The following is a 24,188-nucleotide window of genomic DNA, read 5'->3' as shown; positions in this document are numbered from 1 at the left end:
GATAGCCCAGGCGCTGGCTGCCAACACTGATTCTCTGTTTGATTAGATCTCTCAGTGGCAACCCCAGTATGGCTTCAGTTGCATCCAGGCCTGATTTCTCAGGATAGCTGTTGGTTACTCTATCTGACCTGAGTTACTTTCATTTAATGGACTTGAAACTGCATGGATAAAACACAGAGGCTGTGTCTAAACTTGCATTCCTCTTTTGAAAGAATAAAAATAAAAAAAAAAAAAATTCCTCCACTGGAGTTACTTACTTCTCAAAGTGGGAGCAATTCCTTGAGGCTCTCAGTGAAGAGTCTCACACATGCTTTCATCCATACAACATATATTTGAATATCTGTTGCACTGGAAACAACAAGGCTTAGTAATCTCTTCTATCAAGCTTCACCTTGCAGCAATATCAGCTTCCAACCCTCCCATGGATAATTGGTCTGTCTATTTGAATGTCATGACTGTCTGACTCCTCAAAGGCCTAGAAGGAACTATGCCCTCAAGTAAGAGAGCTCATTTTTCCTTGGGCTCTGAATTCAGTTTTATTGGAGCTTATGAGGACATGGTTAGAATTGTTGGCAATTTGCTCCTTATTATACTTCTCCTGCAAAGTGGTTGTCTTATGGCCATTATTTCGGCCAGAAGGGCTTTGGAACTCTGTGCTCTCACGTCAGAGCCTCTGTATACTATTTTTCTTTAAAGGTAAGATGCATTTATGACCTTATCAGTGTTCCTTGTAAGCTGAGCACTCGTGGCCAATCAGGAGAGATTCACATGCCTCCCAGCTGATTAGCAAAATGCCGACAGCTTCGTTGCACATAAAAATTTATTCTGTCAGTAGATGGAGGTGGGATAATATGGCGATAGCTCAGTGGTTAGCGCAGTGGCTTTGTAAATTGGGGGTTGTGAGTTTAGCCCTTGAGGATCTGAGGCAAGTTAGGTTAAAAAAATCAAGGGTCTGAGGTAGGTTAGATTAAAATTTTTTGGGTAGAGGGATAGCTCAGTGGTAAGCATATTGGCCCTTGTAAACTCAGGATTGAGAGTTCAGTCCTTCAAGGAGCCTTTCAAGTGCCTGGAGCAGGTTAGATTAAAAAAAAATCTGCTAGGGATGCTGATAGGTCCTGCTGTGAGTGCAGGGACTGGACTTGATGACCTCTCAAGGCCCTTTCCAGCTCTATGAGAAATGTATACCTTCATGGTGGAAAAGATCTGCACATGAATGAGAAAGAACAGAGGGAACCTTGGTCCTTACTGGAGTTTCCTCCCGAAAGTGGTTTCATATTATCATAACAGGCAACTCACCTAACTGTTTTTCACCTGAAGCAGAATGCAACTACAAATGAACAATGTCTTCACTTGTGGGCTTTAGAAAAGCATCATATTGGTTAACATTACTGGAACGATCTCATCATAAAAAGGAAGTGTTTCACACTGATCAATACCAGCAACACATTTCCTATGTGATTCCAGGGGAACTGTGATGGACACACAGGCAGCTAGGGATTCACAACTAACTGCTGTAATAACTTAGTTATTCTGGAAGAAACCTGGCCTTAAGGAGTTGCATGAGTCTTGTATTCCTTTCATGGGAAGGCAGATGTGTCATTGGCAGGTGGTTTAGATAAGAGCTTGTTACCCTATGGTCAGCCTACCTTTGGCATGCTTGTCTTTAGTGCCTCTAAAAGCCTATTATGTCTCTGCATAGTGGTAGTGCTGCTTCAGTTGTTTTATGTTATACCAAATGTTCGCTTTCTGGGTAGAAGTGAGTTTACCAGAGGTAATCAGATCGCCTTCTCTCTTAACAGATATGCAGTATATTTCCTCATCCCATAAGTTCAGCTGTATGTGGGATCCTTCTGCCAACATCAGAATGAATTTCAGTTGAGAAAGTATAAAGTGTAGAATGACAGAAAATATTATGAACGTCTTTTAAAATTTAACTACATTACAGCAGTATCTATTTCTACTCAGACTACCAAATATTATTTCAAAAGAGTGATAATATTTAAAGCCCTGCAAATCTGCAGATGTGCACTTTATATCCACAGGTGTCTGTGGCTCATTTTTATGTGTACAGATGCAGATACAAATTTTGGGTCTAGAATCCTGCAAATTTGCAGATATCTGCATTATATCTGCAGGTATTTGCATCTGCGTATGTGGATATCCATTGATCATTTGTGCTGATGCAGACACCGGTTCAGACGCCAATTTTGTATCCACACAGGACTTTAATGGTATTGAACTATTTTGTAAAGCACTTTGAGATCTATGGATGAGATGTGTTAGACAAGGACTAGGTATTGTTATTGTGAGGAAATCATTGTGGTACCGTTGCCAAAATATTGTATAAAATGAATAAAATGGTAGGCAAAATTACTTTTGTGAGGTGAATGGACTATTTGTAGCTAAATATATATGTGGGAGTTTAGATTATGAATTCTTTGGGGCTCAAACTTTGGGTCAGTCTGCTAATTGCTAATACCAATAAGTAACAAAACCCAAAGCATTATGATGAATTGGGAATGTAATTTGACATACAAGTAGGGTGCTATATCTTAGGGTGTGTCTAAACTGTGGAGAACTGTTGGCAAATTTTGCACTGTTCTATTGGGAGAGGCTTTCCTGACATTTGGCCCACCCACATGAGGCCAAATGTCAGGAATAGCTCCTCTGCTGAGACATCCCTCCTGCCACGTGGGACAAGGTATACAAGGGGTGTCAGCACAATGCATCTGCTTTATCAAGAGTGGTTTTGGGAAAGTGGACACATTGTTTGCACACAGCAGACTTCTGTCAGGAGACCTGCAGTCTAGACATAACCTTAGAAATCCTATTGAGTTCACAGAGCTATGGTAAGTTTTAAAAACCTCTGAAATTATATTTTTCTATACTGTCTCAAGAATATTTTTAATGTTTAGTGAAATAAGTATATGGAAGTGGAATTCCAACAGTGTGTCTTTCTAACATGTATTTACATTAATTGATAGCTTATATAAAGCACTGAAATAGTAATTGAATTAGTGGTTTGAAGTACCTTGAAGAATAAAATCATAATCTCAAGTTGAAACAGTCACCAGCATTTGCGTTCCCTTTGAATGATACGTTTAAAGAGACATTCCATTATAATATAATCTTTCAAATTCCAAGTGCCCTCCTTTTTCTTTGTTTGTGTAGAAGGGTTACATAACAATGTGAAATATTGATATTGATACTACAGATGGTTAGCTTGGGCTATTGTTATGTGACTTGAATGCTTTGTTCTATTACTGTGTACATCAATATCAAGAGCAATTCTTCTGTGATAGACTCAAGTTGGGTGTTTTTTCCACTGATGGTTGATAGTGATATCCTTAAGAAAAGGTCAGATTCTTGTAACAACAAGTATATGTGTCAATGACAAACAAGCCTGCATGACACAGTTCAGTGACATTTTGCTTTCTTGTCTTCTATTTCGTACTAAAGGCATAGCTTCCATATGTCAGCTTTTTTAGCTGAATGTCAACTTTTTTATAAGTGGTATAAGATATCAGTCCCTTTAAAATATGTCAGCTGTTTAGCATACTGGCTAAGGAGCCTGGGTATAGGAATTCCACCCGGTGACCTCCCTGCATTGCTCTCTGTAACATGTGGCTGTTGTGTTTTTGGTCACAGTTTTGCCATGTTAGCTGCAGTCATCAGTGTGTGTTTGAAGTGGGTCCATTCATGTCAGGAGAGTGAATTGCTTGAATTCAGGGGACCAAACATAGAACAGGAGGAGTGGGATGACATGGTGATGTATTTAGCAGGCTAGCTGGTGGGGTAGTCATCTGTTAGCACCATGTGTCTAATCCCCTCTCTTCAATTCATAGGCTAGCCTGCGAATTCCTGCACAGCCAGGAAACAATTGTAGAACCAATGGAAAGTTGTTCCTGCAGCAACTGGCTAGAGAGTATGGAATTTTGAAGCGGAAGCAGAGTAAGTTCTGTCTGTTTACCTATGTATTTATTTGGCACCATCACTGGAGTACCCTAGCACTATTCAGATATTTAAAAATCAAAATAACAATAATCATTTTCTTCTTTGTCATTGGCGATGACAGATCATGTGTTGACCAGTGTGAGGCTGAGGTCCCAGTGTCTGTCTGTTTTTGGACCTGTGGCAGGTTCCATTTTATAGTTACATCAGTTTTTTCCAGGCACTAGCTGGTCTGTCTTCTGTTTATTTTTTCCTGTTCTGACTTGTATTGGGGAGGAATATCGGTGAGTGATTGGTCTCACTGGCAGTGGTAATGGGCTAGTAGTGAAGTGCCTATTATCTAAAGGAAGGCAAGACCCCTCCAATCCCTAAGGGAGTGAGTTAAAGTGAGTTGGTAAAAATCAGGCACTGCATTATATACCTAGGCTGTGACAAGTGTACTTAACATCCCTGAAAGCTCTGTTATTGCTGTGCTCTTGAAAAGGGCAGAGTTCTGCTTCATTATAGTGAGAATGCAATACAGTCACTGGGGTTTTAGATGTGTAGTAATAATAATAATAATAGTAATAATAATTAAAAACAACAACAAATTAATAAGAAGTAAACAAATAATTGGCTTTCATGTAACAGGTTTCTTGAGCAGATCTCACAGTTCTTTAAAAAGTTGATAATTATCGTTGGGTATGAATAGACTGGATGAGCAGATGTGCAAATATTACTATTTGTGGCCAAAGCAAGTGTGTGAACTGTCTGAAAGACACCTCTTCTCATTCAGGCGAGAAGTAATATCATTGAAAAACCTACGCAGGTGTGGGCAGGCTCATCATGTTATGTTTTTCCTGTGTTGAAAGAGAGGAGTTAAGGGTGTAGGGAATTGTCAGAATCCTTTGCGGGTCAGAAGGATACAGAGAAGCCAGTATGTAGCCAGTTATATAAGAAGACATTTGCATATGTTCCCACTGCTGCTGTCAGTAACTTTCTTTCTAAGGAGAAAATGGAACATTTTGAGCCAAAGTATCCAAAATACCTTTATGCAATATTAACTGTATTATTTGCTAATTTCTAAAATGATTTGATGGGTAGTAACTATGGTACAGAGATCATGGTGATTCTAGCCAAGTTAGCAAGAGAGCACTACAATTACAGTGTGCATGGAGCTGAACTTGATGGACAAGCTGAGTGGCTGCTCTGATTATACCAAAGATTAGAACCAAGTTTTTTTGAATGTACGTACACACCTATTCACCATAATAACACATTGTAAAGTCATTGCAGCAAGGTTCCTATTGATGGAGAAACTTTTGAGTCAAAATCTAGGGAAAAATTATTCTTTTCTTTTTAATTTAAAAAGCCAAAACACACAGTAGATTAAATCTGATTTGCATGAAAATTTGTATTCTTGTATAGCATCTCTTAGTATTAACCAGGAAAATTACTATAATTCAGCTCTGTACAATTTTATATATATATGTTTTTAAAAAAAAATTAAAACTGTAACTTTCAGTACATTTCTATTGCAAAATAGTACCTCTAAACTCCCTCTGCATGACCAAAGGCTTGTGCAGCTCAGTAGATAAAAGGGATGTTTTTTATTGCAAGACGTGCTTTGTTCTAATCCTTCGGTACTTTTTATGAGAAATTCTTCTCTTTTTGCACTCTGTCAAATAATTATTTTTAGTTGAACAATTAATGTTATATTTGAAAAATACTTTGCATTTAGTATCAATACTTTAAAAACTTCTTATTCTCTAGGCAAAATATTTTATACATTGCTAAGACCAATTTGCATGAAACATGCATGCAATTAAATCTTGGTCTGCATTTGCAAATAAACTTTAATTTTTTTTTTAAATTAATTTTTCTGGTAGGTTTCATTATGTTCCTGTCACATTCAGGTTAGAATAGGAGAGCTCTTTTGCAGTTAATTTAAGACTTAGAAATTTGTTTTGCCTATTGGGCAAAGTATCTCCCTTTATAGATAGGCTTGACAAAATCCAATGTTTATTTTTTATAATTTCAACTAATATCAGTTTTAAGCATTTTTAATGTTTTATTTGTTTGAACTTTTTACGTTTACCAGAAATTATGGGGAGTCAGACAATTATTTAATGACAGTAGATGTTGATATTCAAAAAGTTAAATGTCTATACATGTTACAGCTTATCAACATCCCATGTCAAAATAGACAAAGTAAATATCTCTAAATCAAATTCTAATAAGTTTTCTGGTATCATTTTTCTTACTTTGTGCATCTATAATTTTCAGTCATTAACTATAGAAATATTTTTGCCAGTGTGTGTATATAACGAAACCAGCATTTACTGACAAAACTCAAATTCCTCCATGACTACTTACATGACTAAACTAGTGAGTTAGACTTACTAATTTTACTTTAAAGCACAGCTTTCTGGTAGGGGTTGAAGACGTCCTTGAGAAAAATCATGTTCTGTTGTGCCTGGGAGCTACAGAAACATTAGATTTGGCCTGTTCCTTCTCATGAGCTTGACACTATGGCTATGTCTACACGTGCCCCAAACTTCGAAATGGCCATGGAAATGGCCATTTCGAAGTTTACTAATGAAGCGCTGAAATGCATATTCAGCGCTTCATTAGCATGCGGGCGGCAGAGACGCTTCGAAATTGATGTGCATTGCCGCCGCGCGGCGCGTCCAGACGGGGCTCCTTTTCGAAAGGGCCCCGTCTACTTCGAAGTCCCCTTATTCCCATGAGCTCACGGGAATAAGGGGACTTCGAAGTAGGTGGCGTGCTTTCGAAAAGGAGCCCCGTCTGGACGCGCCGCGCGGCGGCAAGGAGCGTCAATTTCGAAGCGCGGCTGCCGCCCACATGCTAAAGAAGCGCTGAATATGCATTTCAGCGCTTCATTAGTAAACTTCGAAATGGCCATTTGCATGGCCATTTTGAAGTTTGGGGCACGTGTAGACACAGCCTATGTGCCCCACTGGAGTACATGGAGAGAAAACTGTTGGTGCTCCTCTGTCAGGTCTTTGGGGACCAGAGACTGTTCCACACACAAACTACCCACTAATTTGTGTTAGAATCATAGAATCATAGGGCTGGAAGGGACCTCAGGAGGTCATCTAGTCCAGCCCCCTGCTTCAAGCAGGATCAACCCCAACTAAGTCATCCCAGCCAGGACCCTGTCAAGCCGGGACTTAAAAATCTTGGGGGATGGAGAATCCACCACCTCTCTAGGCAATGCATTCCAATGCTTCACCACCCTCCCGGTGAAGTAGTTTTTCCTAATAGCTAACCTACACCTATCCCTGTTCAACTTCAGACCTTTACACCTTGTTCTGCCATCTCACACCACTGAGAACAGTTTCTCACCCTCCTCTTTAGAGCTCCCCTTCAGGAAGTTGAAGGCTGCTATTAAATCACCCCTAAGTTTTCTTTTCTGTAAACTAAACAAGCCCATATCCCTCAGCCTATACTCATAGGTCTTGTGGCTCCAGCCCCTTAATAATTTTTGTTGCCCTCTGCTGAACCTGCTCCACTACATCCACATCCTTTTTATACTGGGGGGCCCAAAACTGGACACAATATTCCAGATGTGGCCTCACCAGTGCCGAACAGAGGGGAACAACCACGTATCTAGATCTCCTTGAAATGCTCCTTCTGATGCACCGTAGTATGCCATTAGCCTTTTTGGTTACAAGGGCACACTGTTTAGTTATATCCAGCCTTTCATCCACCATGACCCTTAGGTCCCTTTCCGCTGTACTGCTGATTAGCCAGTTGGTCCCCAGCCTATAACAATGCTTGGGATTCTTCCGACCGAGGTGCTGGACTCTACACTTCTCTTTGTTGAACAGCATCAGATTCCTTTTGGTTCAATCATTCAATTTATCCAGGACTCACTGGTTTCCATCTCTACCCTCCAATGTATCTACCTCTCTCCTAGCTTTGTGTTCTCTTCCAACTTGCTGAGTGTGCAATCCAGTCCCTCATCCAGGTCATTAATAAAGATGTTGAACAACACTGGCCTCAGAACCAAGCCTTGTGGCACTCCACTTGAAACAGACTGCCGTCCAGATATTGAACCATTGACCACTACCCGTTGGTCCTGACCATCAAGCCAGCTTTCTATCCATCTTATAGTCCAAGGATCCAATCCATATTTCCTTAACTTATGGACAAGAGTGTTGTGGGAGACTGTATCAAAAGCTTTGCTGAAATCAAGGTATATGACATCCACTGACTTCCGCATGTCCACAGAACCTGTTACCTCATCATAGAAGCTAATCAGATTGGTCAGGCAGGACTTGCCCCTCATTTTCCCCTTTTCCAAGTGCTCCCAAGTGGATTTCTAGAGGATCCCCTCCATTATTTTCCAAGGGATTGAGGTAAGGCTGATCAGCCTATAACTTCCTGTTGGTGAATTAAAAGTGTCATTTTAAATAAATGTAATCAAATTGGTTTTAAACCCTGCATGGATACATTGAATTTAATTTTTTCAGAAGCCCCTTTGTCCCTTATCCAAGGATGTGGTCTGCCATGATGTTATAAGGATATTTGTTAGAGATCATCATCCATTTCTGTTCATTATGTCTCTCATTCCCCTTTCAATCCCTTTTCAGGCAACATAAGATCATCCATTCTGGGTCAAACTGAAGGTCCATCCAGCTCAGTATCCTGTCTTCTGACAGTAGCCAATGACAGGTGCCCCAGAGTGAATGAACAGTGCAGGTAATCATAAAGTGATGTACCTCCTGTAGCCAGTTCCTGACATCTGGCGCACACAGTCTAGGGACACCATCCCTGCCCATTCTGGCTAATAGCCATTGATGAACCTATCCTCCATGAAGTTATCTAGTTTCTTTTTGTATCCTATTATAGTCATGGCCTTCGCAACATCATTAGATAGTATCAGAGGGGTAGCCGTGTTAGTCTGGATCTGTAGCAGCAACGAAGGGTCCTGTGGCACCTTATAGACTAACAGAAAAGTTTAGAGCATGAGCTTTCGTGAGTTAACTCACTTCTTCAGATGCTGGTCCTGGAAATCTGCAAGGCCAGGTATAAATAGGCCAGAGCAAGGCTGGGGATAACGAGGTTAGCTCAGTCAGGCAGGCTGAGTTGTATTGTCATCAGTAGATCTGGAGGTGTGAACTCCAAGAGAGGGGAAGCTGCTTTTGTATTTAGCAGCTTCCCCTCTCTTGGAGTTCACACCTCCAGATCTACTGATGACAATACAACTCAGCCTGCCTGACTGAGCTAACCTCGTTATCCCCAGCCTTGCTCTGGCCTATTTATACCTGGCCTTGCAGATTTCCAGGACCAGCATCTGAAGAAGTGAGTTAACTCACGAAAGCTCATGCTCTAAACTTTTCTGTTAGTCTATAAGGTACCACAACATCATTAGAGTAATTTAGAAACTGAAGTAATCTCATTGCTTCATTTAGCAGCCAAAGAGGAGGATTCCCAAGAGTAGAGAGGAAGAAGCTTCAACTCCTGTATTTCTTCATTTTGAAGTAGAAAGAGGATTTTTGTCTTATCCTGGACTTGAGCAAACTCAAGAAATACATTTACTATCTCCAGTTCAGGATGGTGAGTCTACTTCCCTCATTAAATCTCTCCAGCTCAAAACTCTCAACTTGCAGTATTCAAATTTCCACAAAGCCATCTACCTAGTCTATGGGAAGTATTTCAGGTTCACAGTGAGGTCCAGGTATTAACAAAGTAGGTTTGTTCCTTTGAGATCCTCCACACACCAAGATTGTTCACTGAGTGCCTGGCAGGAATTACAGCTCATCTAAGCAAATGGAATCCATATCTAACCATGTCTGGGTGACTGGCTGATCAGAAGCAGGTCTCAGCAAGAAATTGAGAGAGTCCTAGAACATATCTTCTCCATGTTCTCCAAACTAGGGATCCCTGTGAACTACAAGAAATCATCTCATACCATCACAGATGATAAAACTCATACAAGCTGTGATTAGCTGCAGATCATTGGAGCCATCTGCCAGAGAATAGGTTCTGATTCCTTCAGTCAGTGATGCAGGACTTACAGATAAGACTGATGACAGGGCATGTGCTTGGTAATCTTAGGACATATGTTTTCATGTGTGTGCATGACACTGCTTGCTAGCCTTTACCTATGGGCCTTTACAGAGTGTCTGAGGTTCATGTATTCCCCAGCTAGACATAATATGGATAAGTGGGTTATAATTTTAGCTCAAGTGCTGCAAGAGCACACTTTGTGGCTAGACCCAGTAAATTTGAGGAAAGGGCTAACATGTTCAGTATGGTCCTCAACAGTGATGCTTATCATTGACCTAACTTCATCAGACCTAGTCTTTGAATAATAACCTTCAGAAACGACCTTGACCCTTTCACTGGATGTATCACAGCTGTCCTAACAGAGACTAAACTGCTGCTCTCCCAAATATGGCATTTGTCTTGGCTGCAATGTTAAATGCCCAATGTTTAACATAAGTAATTGAGTTACTCCTCATAGTACTTTCCAGAGCTCAGAGACTGGTGTCCAATCACAGTCACTGGAGAAATCCTTCTTAGATCCACTATTTCATCAGTGGGAGACCCTCACCATAGATTTTGTTGTCTTGTGTGGCAAATCAAGAGTCAGAATTTATGTTCCAAAGGAGGTGTGAGCTGAGACTCCTTGCCAGATGCCTTCTTCCTTTGATTGTCCTGAGGACATCCCAGTGATATCCCGAGTCTCAGGATAAAATCCAATACCATGTAATACAAAGCCTCTGTCATGAAGATTGCTTCATACTGACTGTGGCAGTTTTGGCTCTCAAACCTGTTGCAGGTATTCCAGCAGCATTCTCACAACCCACCATCTGTCCCTGCCTCTCCGATTCCTCAGCAGTACAAGCCTTGCATTGCAAAGATAACTGAGGGAGGTCCAGGCTGCGGATGCTTTTGGCCTGTGTGCAGATATATGCATCCCCAATAGACACTGCTAGTTAAAAAAGTCTAATGTTTTGTGTATGTGGTGCACGTGCACCTGTAGAGAAATCTACATGGACTGCAACATGTAGAAGAATCTCAGTTGTTGCAGGGGGAATAGCTCTTCTGTTTGGTATTTTGGTCAAAAACCTTTGCTGCAGCATAGTTATTTTATGTAAATTGAAATGTTTGGATTATAAAATAAATCATTTCTATTCCATAGGTGTTGACTACACCACATTTCTCGTTGCTACAAAATGTGCTGCATAGGTTACACACAAAATCAGTCATCGGTGCCTTTGTATGAAATATTGCAAAAGTATACTAACTTTGTTAGAAGCAAAGCCATTTTGGGAGTATATATATATCTGTGTTTGGGAGGAGAGGAGGTTGCCTCTGATCTGATGAATTTTGACCTCTTTGGTTTTATCTAGAGAGCTGTAGTTTTGAAGCCAATATTAACACAGTTCAGATATGTAAACTACAAAAAAAAATTAGACAAATAAGTGTGTTCACTGTGAAATCTGTCTTTGCAGGTAATAGTGTAGCTATGTGTCATTTTTAGCTGCTCCAGTGTAAACTAGAAAATTGGAATATGGCTACATTTCCCAACTTCCTAGGATACTAATAAGCATACGTCTAATACACATGCTTCATGCAACGGTCTTACCAACTCAGCCTGTGGTTGATGTGATACCAATGCCATCAAATCACTCACTGTGCTAAGTGTGATTAGGTGCTGTCACAATAAATCTGGCCCTCATCTGTTAGAGAAAGAATCCAGGTTAAAGGTCGATCTCTACAGCAAAGTGGGCATTTAATGCTTTTATTTACTCTAATTGGAAATGATAGTCAATGAGAGCCATTTATAAACCTTGTCCAAATCAGTGATTCCCTATTTAAGATGGTGGGTGCTCTTGTCTCTGAGGTACTGTAATTACAATAAGGTTTATGCTGTGATTGTAATAGGGATCAGAATTTAATGAAGTGTACTGTTACTTGTTTGCACTTCTGTGTAAAATAGACTTGGAAGTTTTCTCTTTTGGGTACTTGGTACTATTTCATCTCTTCTGACCTTTTATGATCCAGGGATTTAAATGACATGTTACCGCCTCTGAAATTAGGTGCTCAGGTTAAACACTTCACATCTGCTTAATAGTCAATACATGCTGATGTGGTAATTGATGCACATTCAAGAACACTTTCTTTTTTAAATGCCGTTAATTTTTTTACAGATACAGAGAACTGGTACTGAAATAATTAGGAACTAGAGGGATTGAATTATGAAGAAGGATTAAAATAATTAAATATGTACAGATTAGCTAAGGGGAAGTGATGATAGGTCTGTGAGTGTGTTTGTCTGTTTATCTGCTTTTATGGTGTCTGGGTGAAATTTTGGGGTCGGTAATATACAGATGGTCAGAGAAGATATTCTAATGGCTTTAAAATCCATTTGTCTGCAAACCTTACTTGGGGTTCCATTCTTTTTTACATTGAGTGGTACTTTACCATGTGATCAAATGCGTTAGGCCACAATCTGGTTTCAAGCTTTGTCTACACTAAAGAAGTTTGCATCACTTTTGTAGCTATATTGATGTTGTCGCACCAGTACAAATCCCAACAGTAGATTCATTATGCTGGAGCAAAGTGGAGTTTATGTCACTGAATTAAGATGTATTGTTGTAAACCTTACTTTGGACGTATATAACAACTACATTAAGCATTTGCACCTGAATGTAGTTATACTGATGCAAATGTTCCCCATATAAGCCATCCCTTACATCAGTGTTAGCCCACAGTATCTCACTGGAGGTACTGTTGATTCACATCTGTGTAAATGAGAGCAGAATCTGTATCATTTACTTCAGTGGAATTGTTGGTGTGAGTAAGGGTTTGTTGGACTGAGATATTAGCACCAAAATTAATTTTCACCTGTCATCTGCACAAGAACTGTCTTAAACTTTGGATGTTCAATTGACAGGACAATTAGCTGCTGTGGCAGTTGCAAAATGACTGTCGTCATCATCATCATCATCATCATCATCAATAACAGTGGGCTCAGTGCCTGTTGGTATCTGATTCCTCTCTCACTATTTCTTTCCATTATTCCCTGTCCAGTGTGGAGTGGCTTAGGTTCTATAGACTAGCTCTGCACCAATCTACTACACCATCTATCCATTCTCTGTGCGGTCTGCCTCTCCTATTTGAGCCATCCATTATGCCGAATACCAGGGTCTTGATTTTTCGTTCATTGTTCATTCTGCAAATATGCCCAAATAGTTGTAGCTTCCGTTTTATAACCTTCTGCAGCAGGTTCTCTTTCAGCTGTATCTTCCTATATAATTCCTCATTGGTGACCACCTGCATCCATCCTATTCTCAGAACCTTTCTGTAACAACTCCTTTTGAATGTCAATATTTCAAATCTCTCGTTATCACCCATGTCTCACATCCTTACAACGTGCTGCTGAATACACACGTTTTCAAGATGCTCAGCTTTGTTCCTAAGGTAATCGCTTTGCTTTTCCAGATCTTATCTATTGCCTTCAAACTCTCTCTTGCTTTCACTATTCTAGTCACTATTTCCTTCCTACAGTCTAGCTCATACGCTATGTTGCTCTTCAGATATGTGAACTTCTCTACGTTTTCTAGTTCAATACCATCTACACTGATCTATGTTCCTATTTCCTTATCTCCACATACCATTGTTTTTGTTTTATCAATGTTCATAATCAGTCCGTACCGCTTCCCTTCTTTGTTTAGCATGTGCCCTGTTTTCCCTAGCTTCTCCTCATCTTCCTCAATGATAACTATATCATCCGTGACGTCAAGTTGTTAATTTTTCCCATGCACAGATACCCCTTTTGCCTCTTCCTTGATCTTGTCCATCACTCTCTCCAGATGCATGATGAAGATACTTGGTGATATTGGATCTTCTTGTCTCGTACCTCTACTTGTTTTAAACCAACTTCCCAACAGCCTGCATGTTCTCACCACTGCCTCCACACTGTCATTGATTTCCTTCAACAACCATATCAGTCTGCTATCTGCTCCGTATGACTCCAACACCACCCAAGTCACTTTCTGATCTATACTGTCAAATGCCTTTTGAAAATCAACAAAGGAAGCGTACACATTCTTGTTCTTTCATCGAGCTTTCTCTGCTATCACTCTTAGTGCCAATATCTGCTGTATGGTACTTCTTCTGTCTTTTCTGAACCCCGCTTCCTCATCTGCTATATGTTCTTCTATCTGCGATCTTAGTCTCGCAGTCAGTTTCATCATCAGCATCTTGCCTAGATGACTCGTTAGGGCAGTTGTTCTGTAGTTCTTGCATTCCAGTGTACTTCCTTTCTTGTGTATTGTCACTAGCATGGATCTTGTCCATTTCTTAGGTGCTTTCCCTTCTTTCCATGCTATATTACATAGTTGGCGTATTTCCTGAATCTTGCTTTCTCCACCGTGTTTGATCATCTCTCCCATGATCTTATCATTTCCAGGGCTCTTGTTGATCTTTAGTCATTTTACTGCTTTTTCTACTTCCTCCTTTGAAATATCGGTCTCACTCTCGATTCTCAGTGGAGATATCTCTTTCAGTTCCTCAGTCAGTCTCTCTGAGACACTCGGGTCCAATTGTGATTTGTATAGGTCAGTGCAATATCTTGTCCATTGCTATACAATCTACTCCTGTTCATGAACACTTCTTCGTTTTCATCTTTGATCGCCATCTGCTTTGCTTTCCATTTCCTATTAATATTCCTAATCATCTTATACACCTCCCTGGTCTTACATTCACTGTAACACCTCTCTATATCTTCACATCACTCCTCTAACCATTTCTCCTTATCCTTTCTGGCTGCTTTCGTCACCTCCTTGCATTTCATGCTATATTGCTGTTCTGCCATCTGAGAAACATCTCTTCTGATCTTCAACACTCTCGTCTCTTGTACCAACTTCAGTGTCTCCTGAGTAATCCACTTCTTATTGATCTTCTCTTTTTCTGGAATAATCTGCCCAATTGCTTCTTCTGTCGCCGTGGCTATCCATTCGACTCTCTTATCTAGGTCTTTCTCTGTGGCAATATTCTTAATCTTCTCTTTGAGCGCTGCTGTGTATGCCTTCCCTGTTTCTTCCTCACCACGTCTCTTCTTTTCTAAAACAGCGTCTTACATTTTCTTTTGAGTTTTATCTTGATGTTTGCAGTCACTAGACTGTGGTCCGAGTCTATATCTGCTCCTTGGAAAGTTCGGCACTGCTGTACTGATTTTACCCATCTTCATCTAATCAAAATCATATTTATTGTGTTCTTGGACTTCCCGTCGTTCGATCGCCATGTCCACTTCCTACAGTCCTTTTGTTGGAATCTCGTGTTGCAGATCACCATCTCATGCTCCGTAGCAAATTCTAGTAGTTTCCTACCTTGTTTGTTTCTTTCTCCACATCCAGACCTTCCCATGACTCTCTCCCAACCTTCATTATCTGTTCCAACCTTCATATTCCAATCTCCTCCGATAATCAACACATTTTTCTTCGGTATCTCCTCCACTGCCTTCGTCAAACCTTTATAGAATAGCCCAATCTCTTCCTCCTTGCTGTCCGACATGCATGCATACAGCTGAATGACTAAGATGTTGAGCAGTTTTGTTTCGAATCTTTCTACCATCATTCTTGCACTCACCGGTTTGTATCCTAATAATGCCCCTCTAGCTGTTTTGCTGAGAAGGAATCTGAATCCTGCTTCATGCTTCATTTTGTTTCCTGACCAAATGACTTCACAACTGCACATCTCTTCCAAAGCCGTCCAGCTCATGTCTGCCAGTCCAAGTATATTGCATCAGTATCTCTCCATCTCCTTCCGAAGCAGCTCTAATTCTTCAGTTGCCCACAGCGTTCAGAAGTTCCACGTTCCAATTTATAGCATATGTGTTATTTGTAATTTTATTTCAGTAGCCAACTTATCGACCCAACCCTGGCTGTGCGATTGGTGTCGCAGACCTTGTTTATCCGGGTGACGTCGGAGCCGACATCTTTTATCATTTAGTCGTACTGACATCAGATTTCATTCGTATTGTTGTTTCACGGTCAGTGCATTGACACTCATCTAACCAACCCTCTTCCTTCATCCAAGCTTGGGACTGGCATGGAGCTCATAGTAGCTTCATGACGGAGTTAGAATGTCTGTACTGTATATTATATATGAGCACTATCACTATGGTTACGTCTACACTAGTCAATAACTTCAAAATTGCCGTGCAAATGGCCATTTTGAAGTTTACTAATGAGGCGGTGAAATACATATTCAGCACCTCATTAGCATGCGGGTGGCCGCGGCACTTCAAAATTGATGCGGCTCGCCACTGCGTGGCTCATCCAGATGGGGCTCCTTTTCGAAAGGACCCCGGCTACTTCAAAGTCCCCTTATTGCCATCTGCTCATAGGAATAAGGGGACTTCGAAATAGCCAGGGTCCTTTCAAAAAGGAGCCCCGTCTGGACGAGCCGTGCGGCGTCGAGCCGCACCAATTTCGAAGTGCCATGGCTACCCGCATGCTAATGAGGTGCTGAATATGTATTTCAGTGCTTCATTAGTAAACTTCAAAATGGCCATTTGCATGTCCATTTTGAAGTTTTTGGCTAGTATAGACATGGCCTATGATTATTATTGGTCATTTATTTGTCGTAGCACTCACTACTTGTTGTTATTTTCCAAACACTTAGGAGCCACATTTTAGAAAGTGAACACTAAAGCCAATTAAATGTGTACATATTCTCTCTCTCTCCACACACACACACAGAAAGGGAGGAGAGAGAGAGAGAGAGAGAATACTTGATGGCATACTTTGGTATAAAAGTTGTATTGGCTTGGATTACATATGGCGATTTAGGATCCAAGTCAGTATGCATTGGAATCAGTGGAAACATTTCCATTGACTTCACTGGCTCCTGCCCATAACTCAGAAATGATGAATCCATATGAAGGTCATTGTACATGAGTAGTATAAAGTTCTCATTTCTAGCTCAGAAGACAGTGAGCGACCAGTCCTTAAATCTGTCACTGATCCAGGACAGAATAATGACCATCCTGGGCATTGGGCCAGTTTGACTTTTGTGAAAATTTGACATTATGAAGTCTAAAGAGAGAGAGAACAAATACTTCTGTGACAATTTTTAAAGAAACAGCTTCTGTTTGAAGTTACTCATAGGTTGGAAATATTAGACATAGCCTCAGTTAAGGTGGACTAGCGGGCAGAGTGCAGGTGTTCAAAGGAGCATGGTCATCAGTAAAATCAGTAGGTGTTGGGTGTACATGAAAAATAAGTACAGTAATTCAATATCTGTTCCGTACAATACTACACTTAGTAATTTCTTTGGGGTAGGGGCACCTTTTGAAGTATGTGATGTGTGTATACAGTGTCTAGTGCAATGGGGCTCTCATCCTTTACTGGGGCCTTTTTTAATACATCAATAATCCAATGACAATTCTTGTTATTGTTTAACTTGCCAGAAAACTTGTGGCTGATTAGTGCTAGGTCCTGTTATAAACTTATTTCACATAAAAATATATCTTAGGTTTTTGTTATATGTGCAGGATTTTTTTCTTTGTTTTTGAGTTAGAAATGCTAACAAATATTTAAAAATGTAATATGAGGCAGCATGTTTTCCTCCATTCGTTTTGTTTTACTTTTGCATAAGATATTATTTCCATGAACAGACATGAGTTCTTTCCCCCTGAGACTTCAGTTGACTGGCTGAAACCATCTGTTTAGAAGCTTTTAATGGTTATTTAACTGATAATCAAGACTGAGTCCCAATGTTTAGCACATGTGACTCGCCTATTATTAAACTGAATTCCCACACTAAACTATGGAAATATAGACTACAGAGAGAGACAGAGATTCCTGAATTGTAGTAAAACTGGCAATTTCTACTTTCTGAAAGTAGCTGTAGTTCTTTGATTGCTAAGGGCTAGATTGTGTTGACTAGGCAAAATCATGCATTGTGAGGTGGTTCAGAGCCACTCTGCCTGAAGGTGAACAGAGGGGCATTCTGTCTGAAGATGCCAGAATATCCTTGGAGCTCCCTAACATGCAGAGTGAGTATGAAATTCTGGTCCCATTTCAGGTGAATGGCAAAACTTCTCTTGACTTTGTTGGGGCTAGGATTTTATCTATATATCTTCAAAAGGAGCAGCGTACTTCTCCCCAGCCTCCACATGGCCCGACAGCTCTTCTCCCTGCCTCACTGTGGTCTCCTCTGGGAACTGTATGCTCTGCGATTGACTTATAAATCAAGAGATTTTAAATGTAATACATGTTGGATTCTTTTTACTTGCCTTTTGATTCTCAAGCCTTTAGGGGATGGGTGTCACATTTTCAAGCTTTTCTTTGCAACCATGAGTGTAGGAAACAATTTTAAAAAGAAAGCTTAGATTTTCATGTAATCACATGCTTCTATGAACCGTCACTTTAAGGAAAAGACGAAATATTGCTGCTAACAATAAGATCATGAGTTGGAGAGACAAAGCCATTTCCTCTTTTGTAACTCTGCATTGCTGTTACCCAGGTTGTATGTGGAGGAAGATCCTTCCTTACACCCACATACATATTGTATCTCAAGTGTCGAAATTGTTAGTCTTGGAGTGTTCTTTTATAGTACAAGGCCACACCTACATGAATGGCTTTTCCTGGCAAAATTTGGCTTTTGCCAGAAAAAAACACAGTGTCTACATGGCAAATGTGCTTTGTCAACAGTTTGTTGACAAAACCTGGCACATCCGCTGGCAGCGTTATACCCCTCCCCATTCAGGTATAATGCCTCTCTTGATGCTGTTCTGTTGACAAAACAACCGTGTAGTTGCTCCAGGGCCTTCAGTTGACAGACAGGGCTTTGGGTTCACCAGACAGTCCTTTTTGCAGAGCGTCTGGTCAACTGTTCTGTTGAGGGAGCGCCAGGCAGTCTCACTACTCTCCGTCAACAGAACGGATTGCTCTTTCGATGTGCTTGTATGTGTAGATGCAATCTGTCAAGAGAAGCTTTGCTGGGAAATCCCTTCCAAAAGTGAGTTGTGTTGACAGAAGCCTCTCATGTAGACATGGCTCAAGAAACTTACCACCTGCAGACTTTTGTCCTTATTATTTTGGGTGGTGGTAAAATCCTGCACCTGAAGTATGGGGGCACATAAGCTTTCCTTATGTAATAAACATCACTTTGTAAATTGTAGTTTGTTATTCTCTGTAGGAAGGCCTACATCCATAATCCGAAAACCCTGTGAGGGATTAATATGGTTTTTTCCCTGTTTTGTGCTGCTTGCTATAGAATGCTAGAAAGTGATCAGGCCCACATTCAGGGCCACAAAACCTGAACATATTTATATGCATGTGAGTTTACATGAGTAAAGCCGTACATGTGCATAAGCATTTGCCGAGTGGAGCTCTATTACGGTAAGCAAAATGTAGAAGGCTCTTTGCAGCAGAAGGGGGGATTGATATTTTTTTAATAAATGCATATGAGGGCCATGGTGGGTTATTACAGTTGTAGACTGAGAGCTGCGATAAGTAATCACATGGATTTTTCTAGCTTTGTTGCTGCTATCACTGAGGCTTAGATTTCAGCTCAGGATTACTCTCACAAGCTTAATATTGAAAGACAGGCATTTTCAACTGCTACAGCATCTGCACATGAATCCTCTGTTTGACACACATCAAGTTAGTGACTGCAGCAAATTTAATGAGAAGGTATATTATTCAAAATGTTGCATATTATTCTCTCCCATTAGAAACACCATACGCATAATTTTCAGGGGTAAGGCACATTTTGTATGGTTAAAATGTGGCTCTTTGTACAGTCGTAAAATGGGAGACTTTTTTTTTCTGAAGTTTGAATTTAATCTGTTCAGCCGTTTGCTTGATTTTTAGAAGGCATTCAGTTTGGGATCCTTTCTTTCTTTATGATGTTGTTTATTTTTGTACTATTATTTGAACAATTTACCTTTCAGTACACTGAAGTCAGTGGAAGTTGCATGCATGCAGCAGAGGACAGAGTTTACCTCTTTTTAGTCCATAAAAGCCTTAACCAGCAGTCCTTGCATAACAAAAACTTCTGCTGAAGGGAAGTGCTCTGTGCAGTCAGCCAGCATCCATGGGGCCTTCTTGACAGCCCTTTGTGTGCAGTGGTGCGATACACGTGATGGCACACATTGGCAATGAATGCCTGCTGTCTAAGTTGAACGGCGATCTAGAAGAACTGCCTCATGCCACTGAAGATGCCATCGCTTGGCTAGATGACTCTGCACGTGTTAAGTAAATAAACTGAAGTGAAGGACTCAATCCAGGTGTAGCTTCGCAAACCTGAAGTAGTGGTGACAAAGTGGCTTTATGGTACCCTTCCACTGCCTGAGCCTCCCTGTACCCCTACCCTCTCGGAGCCAGTTTGAGCCATTGTATAACTGTTGCTGCTTTAAGGTATGTTGGCTTTTTCCATCCCTGAAAGGTTTTATGCTGTTTGTGTGCTTCAGCCATGCTCCCACTTGCCCTGACACTGATATGCCAGGGAAAGCCTCAGCTGTCTAAAGCAGGATTAGATTCTGTATGAAATAACTCTTCTGACTTTCTTTTCAATACATTTTCTGAATACTAAATGTCCATTACTACACACAAACAGCTTTCTTTTTCATGGTGTTTTCTAGTATTAGCGTAATAACTGCTCAGTGACGTTACATTGTATTGTTAGAGTTCCATGTATTCATATTTCCATAGTTCTGAAGATATGAGGTTAAATATTTACATACCATCCAGTGACACCAAACCTGCCACTACTGGGCTAACGTGAAGCATTTGTAATGTACAATAGAATGTATGCACAAGAATGCCAAATCTCAGAGCACTTTGATACTTCTTGAGTTCCTTGAGAGAATAGAAGCAGAAATTCATTTATTTTCATTCAAACATTTTCCCATTTACTTTTAAGTTTGTTTATTTTAAACTTGCTTGAGCCTGGCTTACATACTATCTTTAAGTAACACAAATCTTCAAGGGCTGACATGCCTGCCTTAACTCATTTTATTATTTTTTATTTATTGAATAGGTTTGTATAAATATTAACTGGATGTTACTCACTGTTTACTGTTATTTCCTTGGCTTTTAAACTAGGACTTGAAGCACTATGATAAAGTGATTGAAATGTTGTCTGATTTCATTGTTGCTCCTTTCAGAATCTTTTGTCCCCTAGTGGAATGTTATCTCATACTTTGTTTTGTTATAGTAATAGTCCTCAGTGGTTCTCAACCAGTATGCTTTGGTCTTATATTTGAAGAATACAGTTAGGGGAGCTTGTTTGTTCTTTCACTAGCACATCGGCACGAAAGCAACCCTAAACCAACATCAACAGATCTCACTCCTCCTGCTGCCTGAAAAAAATACAGGGTAAGGGAAGAAGGTGAAAGAATGTCCCTCCCAACCCTTGTATGTGACAACCACAAGGCTCGTCTCATCTTTTTAATACGTAGCATCCATTATCATGTGGCTTGGGGAAACTAACAGTTGTTCTAGAAGATAATCATGCAGTAGATGAGTACCCATGGGAAGCAAGTCAGATCCAAGCTTCAATCTATATACTTCTCTTTAAAATAGTTAATTTAATTTAATGATTTGATATTAACACATCATGTTTATCCTCTCTATGTAGGCAGAACTACTGAATCATTCTGTTCAGTTTGCAAATAAAACCCTTGGATTCCAGGAAAATATTTAATCATACAGTCTCTATAATGCTTTCTACTTTTTTGATAATGATTTGATTTCCTTCAAAGTTTAATGCCAATCAAGCCATTTCTGCAAGATACACATTTTTTTAGTTATTTGTATAGGGGCAAAAATATTTTTTTGGGGCCAGAGTCTTTGACCTCCTTGCTCACATTAACTAGTGCCTTCCTTGTCAAGCAGATCCATTGATGTCCACTGCATATGCAGTATGAGTAGCAGTAACAGAATGTGTCCCATGATTAGATTCTGAAACCTTTGCTCACATTGGTAAAATTTGTTTGTGAGTAAGGGTTATACAATCTGGTCCTTAGTATCTAGGTCTTCTCTGGTTTTACTTCTGAGATGTTCGGTGAAGTTTCCAAAAGTGCCTACTTGACTTAGGAGAATGAACCCAAATTCCAAATTTCCGAAGTGATATAGGCACTTCGAAAACTCAGTACAAGTCTATACTAGAGTGCCACATCAGAGCAGCTGCTGGTGAAGATGTGCTATGCTTAGGGAGAGCACTCTGCCCCAGAAAGAAGCATAAGCTATGCTGACAGGAGAGTATCTCCTGCTGAACCAGTGATGGTGTGGACAGTGCAAGACTTGTGTTGCTCAGGTTGGAAGCTTTTTGACACTTCTGAGTGAAGCAAGTTAGATTGACTTAGCAAGTAGAGCAGACCTGCTCTAAATGTCATTGAAAGTCAATGTGGCGTAAGATCTTAGGTCTGTCTAGACTACGGATGGAAGTAAGCCTCCCATGCCAAGAAGGTAGACTCACACTAGTGGGGCTTGAGTAAGCACACTAAAAATAGTAGTGTGGCTACTGAGGCTTGGGCTGCAGCTTGGACTCTCAAGCCCATCTGACTTTCTAAACTTGAAAGCCAGAGCTGCAATGATCAGACTGCTATTTTAGCGTGCTAGCTTGAGCCTGGCTTGTAAGAGTCTCTGGGAGACATGCTTACAGCTGCAGTGTAAACATACCCTTAAATTCTGAATTCATTTCTGATAATAGGACTTCAGCTTCTCAGTCATGTAGACGTCTTTGAAAATGTTACTGTGAGGCTTCAGGTTTGTCTTAGGATTCAACTGAAATTAGTTCAGTGATTTATTGCAATGAGCTAGGAGATATTTGCCTCCATTAGCAAATCCCTGTGCTATTAGTCTGGGCCAAAGAGAAGCCTGTGGTTAGAATAACAGTGTAAGTTAATAGTACATTGGCGCATCTGTATGTGTGGAGAAGTTTGCCCACGTTATGCTTTGCTCTAACTAGAGTCATTAGGAATTCAGTTTGGCTAGTGCTAAACTCACCCCTCGTGCTGGCAGCTTGATGCAAATGAGCAGTCTCAAAAATGCAAAATGACCACTTGTTTGCATATCTGAGCAGCTCATTTGCATATTCACAGCAGAAAACAAGCCGTGAAGACTTGGTTCTGCCAGCAAAAATCCCTCTGTCACCAGCCCCTTATCCCTGGAAAAAAATCAGGGATAAGGGGCTGATGACAGAGGAAGTTTTTGCCCACAGAACCAAGTCTTCATTGCTTGTTTTCTGCTGCAAATGTGCAAATGAGCTGCTTGTATATGCAAATGGTGGCCATTTTGCATTTTCAAGACTGCTCATTTGCATCAAGCTGCTGGCATGAGGGGTGAGAATAGCAGTAACCTTTGAGGAGTAAAACTCACAGAAAGTAAATTATAATTAAAAGAGAAGGAAAAGAAACAGTATATTCTTCATATATTTCATAGTGGTTTTGCGTTATCATTTCCCGTTAGGCTGTTAATGATTTACAATAATTTTGTACGGCTTCGATCTTCAGTGTAGCATTCATCACTTCAAAGGACCAAAGAAAAGTGTAGTAGTTTCTATATTTATGAGAGTTTAAATAATACATACCTCATGATTGCTATTCATGGACCATATGGATTGACTGATTTAGAGCAATTCACACAACAGCTGCTGCAAAGCAGAGAGAGAGTGAGAGAGAGAGAGAGAGTATGTGTTCGTGGGCCTCAGTCCTGACCTGATGCCTGATGGGGCTTAGTGTAGGGGCAAAAACACAGTTCTTTCTCCTGTGCCTATCAGTCTTTAGTATCTTCACAGAGATTGCTTGTTTAATGTATATTTATGATGATAATAAAAGTTTCTTTATATCTGAGGTAAATCTGGCAAACAGTTCTTTTGAAACTGATTTGGACCACAAAATTAAAATGGTGCATAAGTTCATTTTTTGCTAATCTCACATGCACATCCTATTGACTTGGGTTGAAGACTGGTAAGATATCAAGGGGCAGGATCTTTTACAGAGATGCAGTGACTAATGTGCCAATCAGATCAGTTGGCTCCTGTTACCTCTAACTTACATATAAAAAAACTGAGGTGCTTTTTGGGGTAAAAAGAGCTTTTTTGAGAAGGAAAAGGTGTGGGTGTGGGGGAATCCCCAAAAACAACATAAAATCCTGCTACAAAGAACACCACAAAGGACTGAAAAAGCACTAAACTAGGGAAAGCAAACACGTAGTTTCATTGTTGTCATTTAACAGTAGAGACAAAGAGGTATGTTTGGC

The 24,188-nt window shown here is 40.3% G+C and overlaps 1 protein-coding gene across 5 annotated transcripts in view; it reads left to right on the top strand.

Moving 5' to 3' along the window:
* RBMS3 (RNA binding motif single stranded interacting protein 3) overlaps positions 1-24,188 on the top strand; it is a 1,098,743-nt gene that overhangs the window by 16,420 nt on the left and 1,058,135 nt on the right. The window contains exon 2 of one of the 5 annotated variants that reach the window (XM_074984409.1): positions 3,846-3,951. The exons of the other annotated variants lie outside the window; for them this stretch is intronic. The gene's annotated coding sequence lies outside the window, so the exon portion shown is untranslated. The remainder of the gene's footprint in view (positions 1-3,845; positions 3,952-24,188) is intronic. 5 annotated transcript variants of the gene reach the window in all.

Source organism: Carettochelys insculpta, chromosome 2 (genome assembly GCF_033958435.1).
Source record: "Carettochelys insculpta isolate YL-2023 chromosome 2, ASM3395843v1, whole genome shotgun sequence".
Classification (NCBI taxonomy): Eukaryota; Metazoa; Chordata; order Testudines; family Carettochelyidae; genus Carettochelys; species Carettochelys insculpta.
Note: the sequence above shows the minus strand (reverse complement) of the source record. Positions and strands in the feature narration are given on the sequence as shown.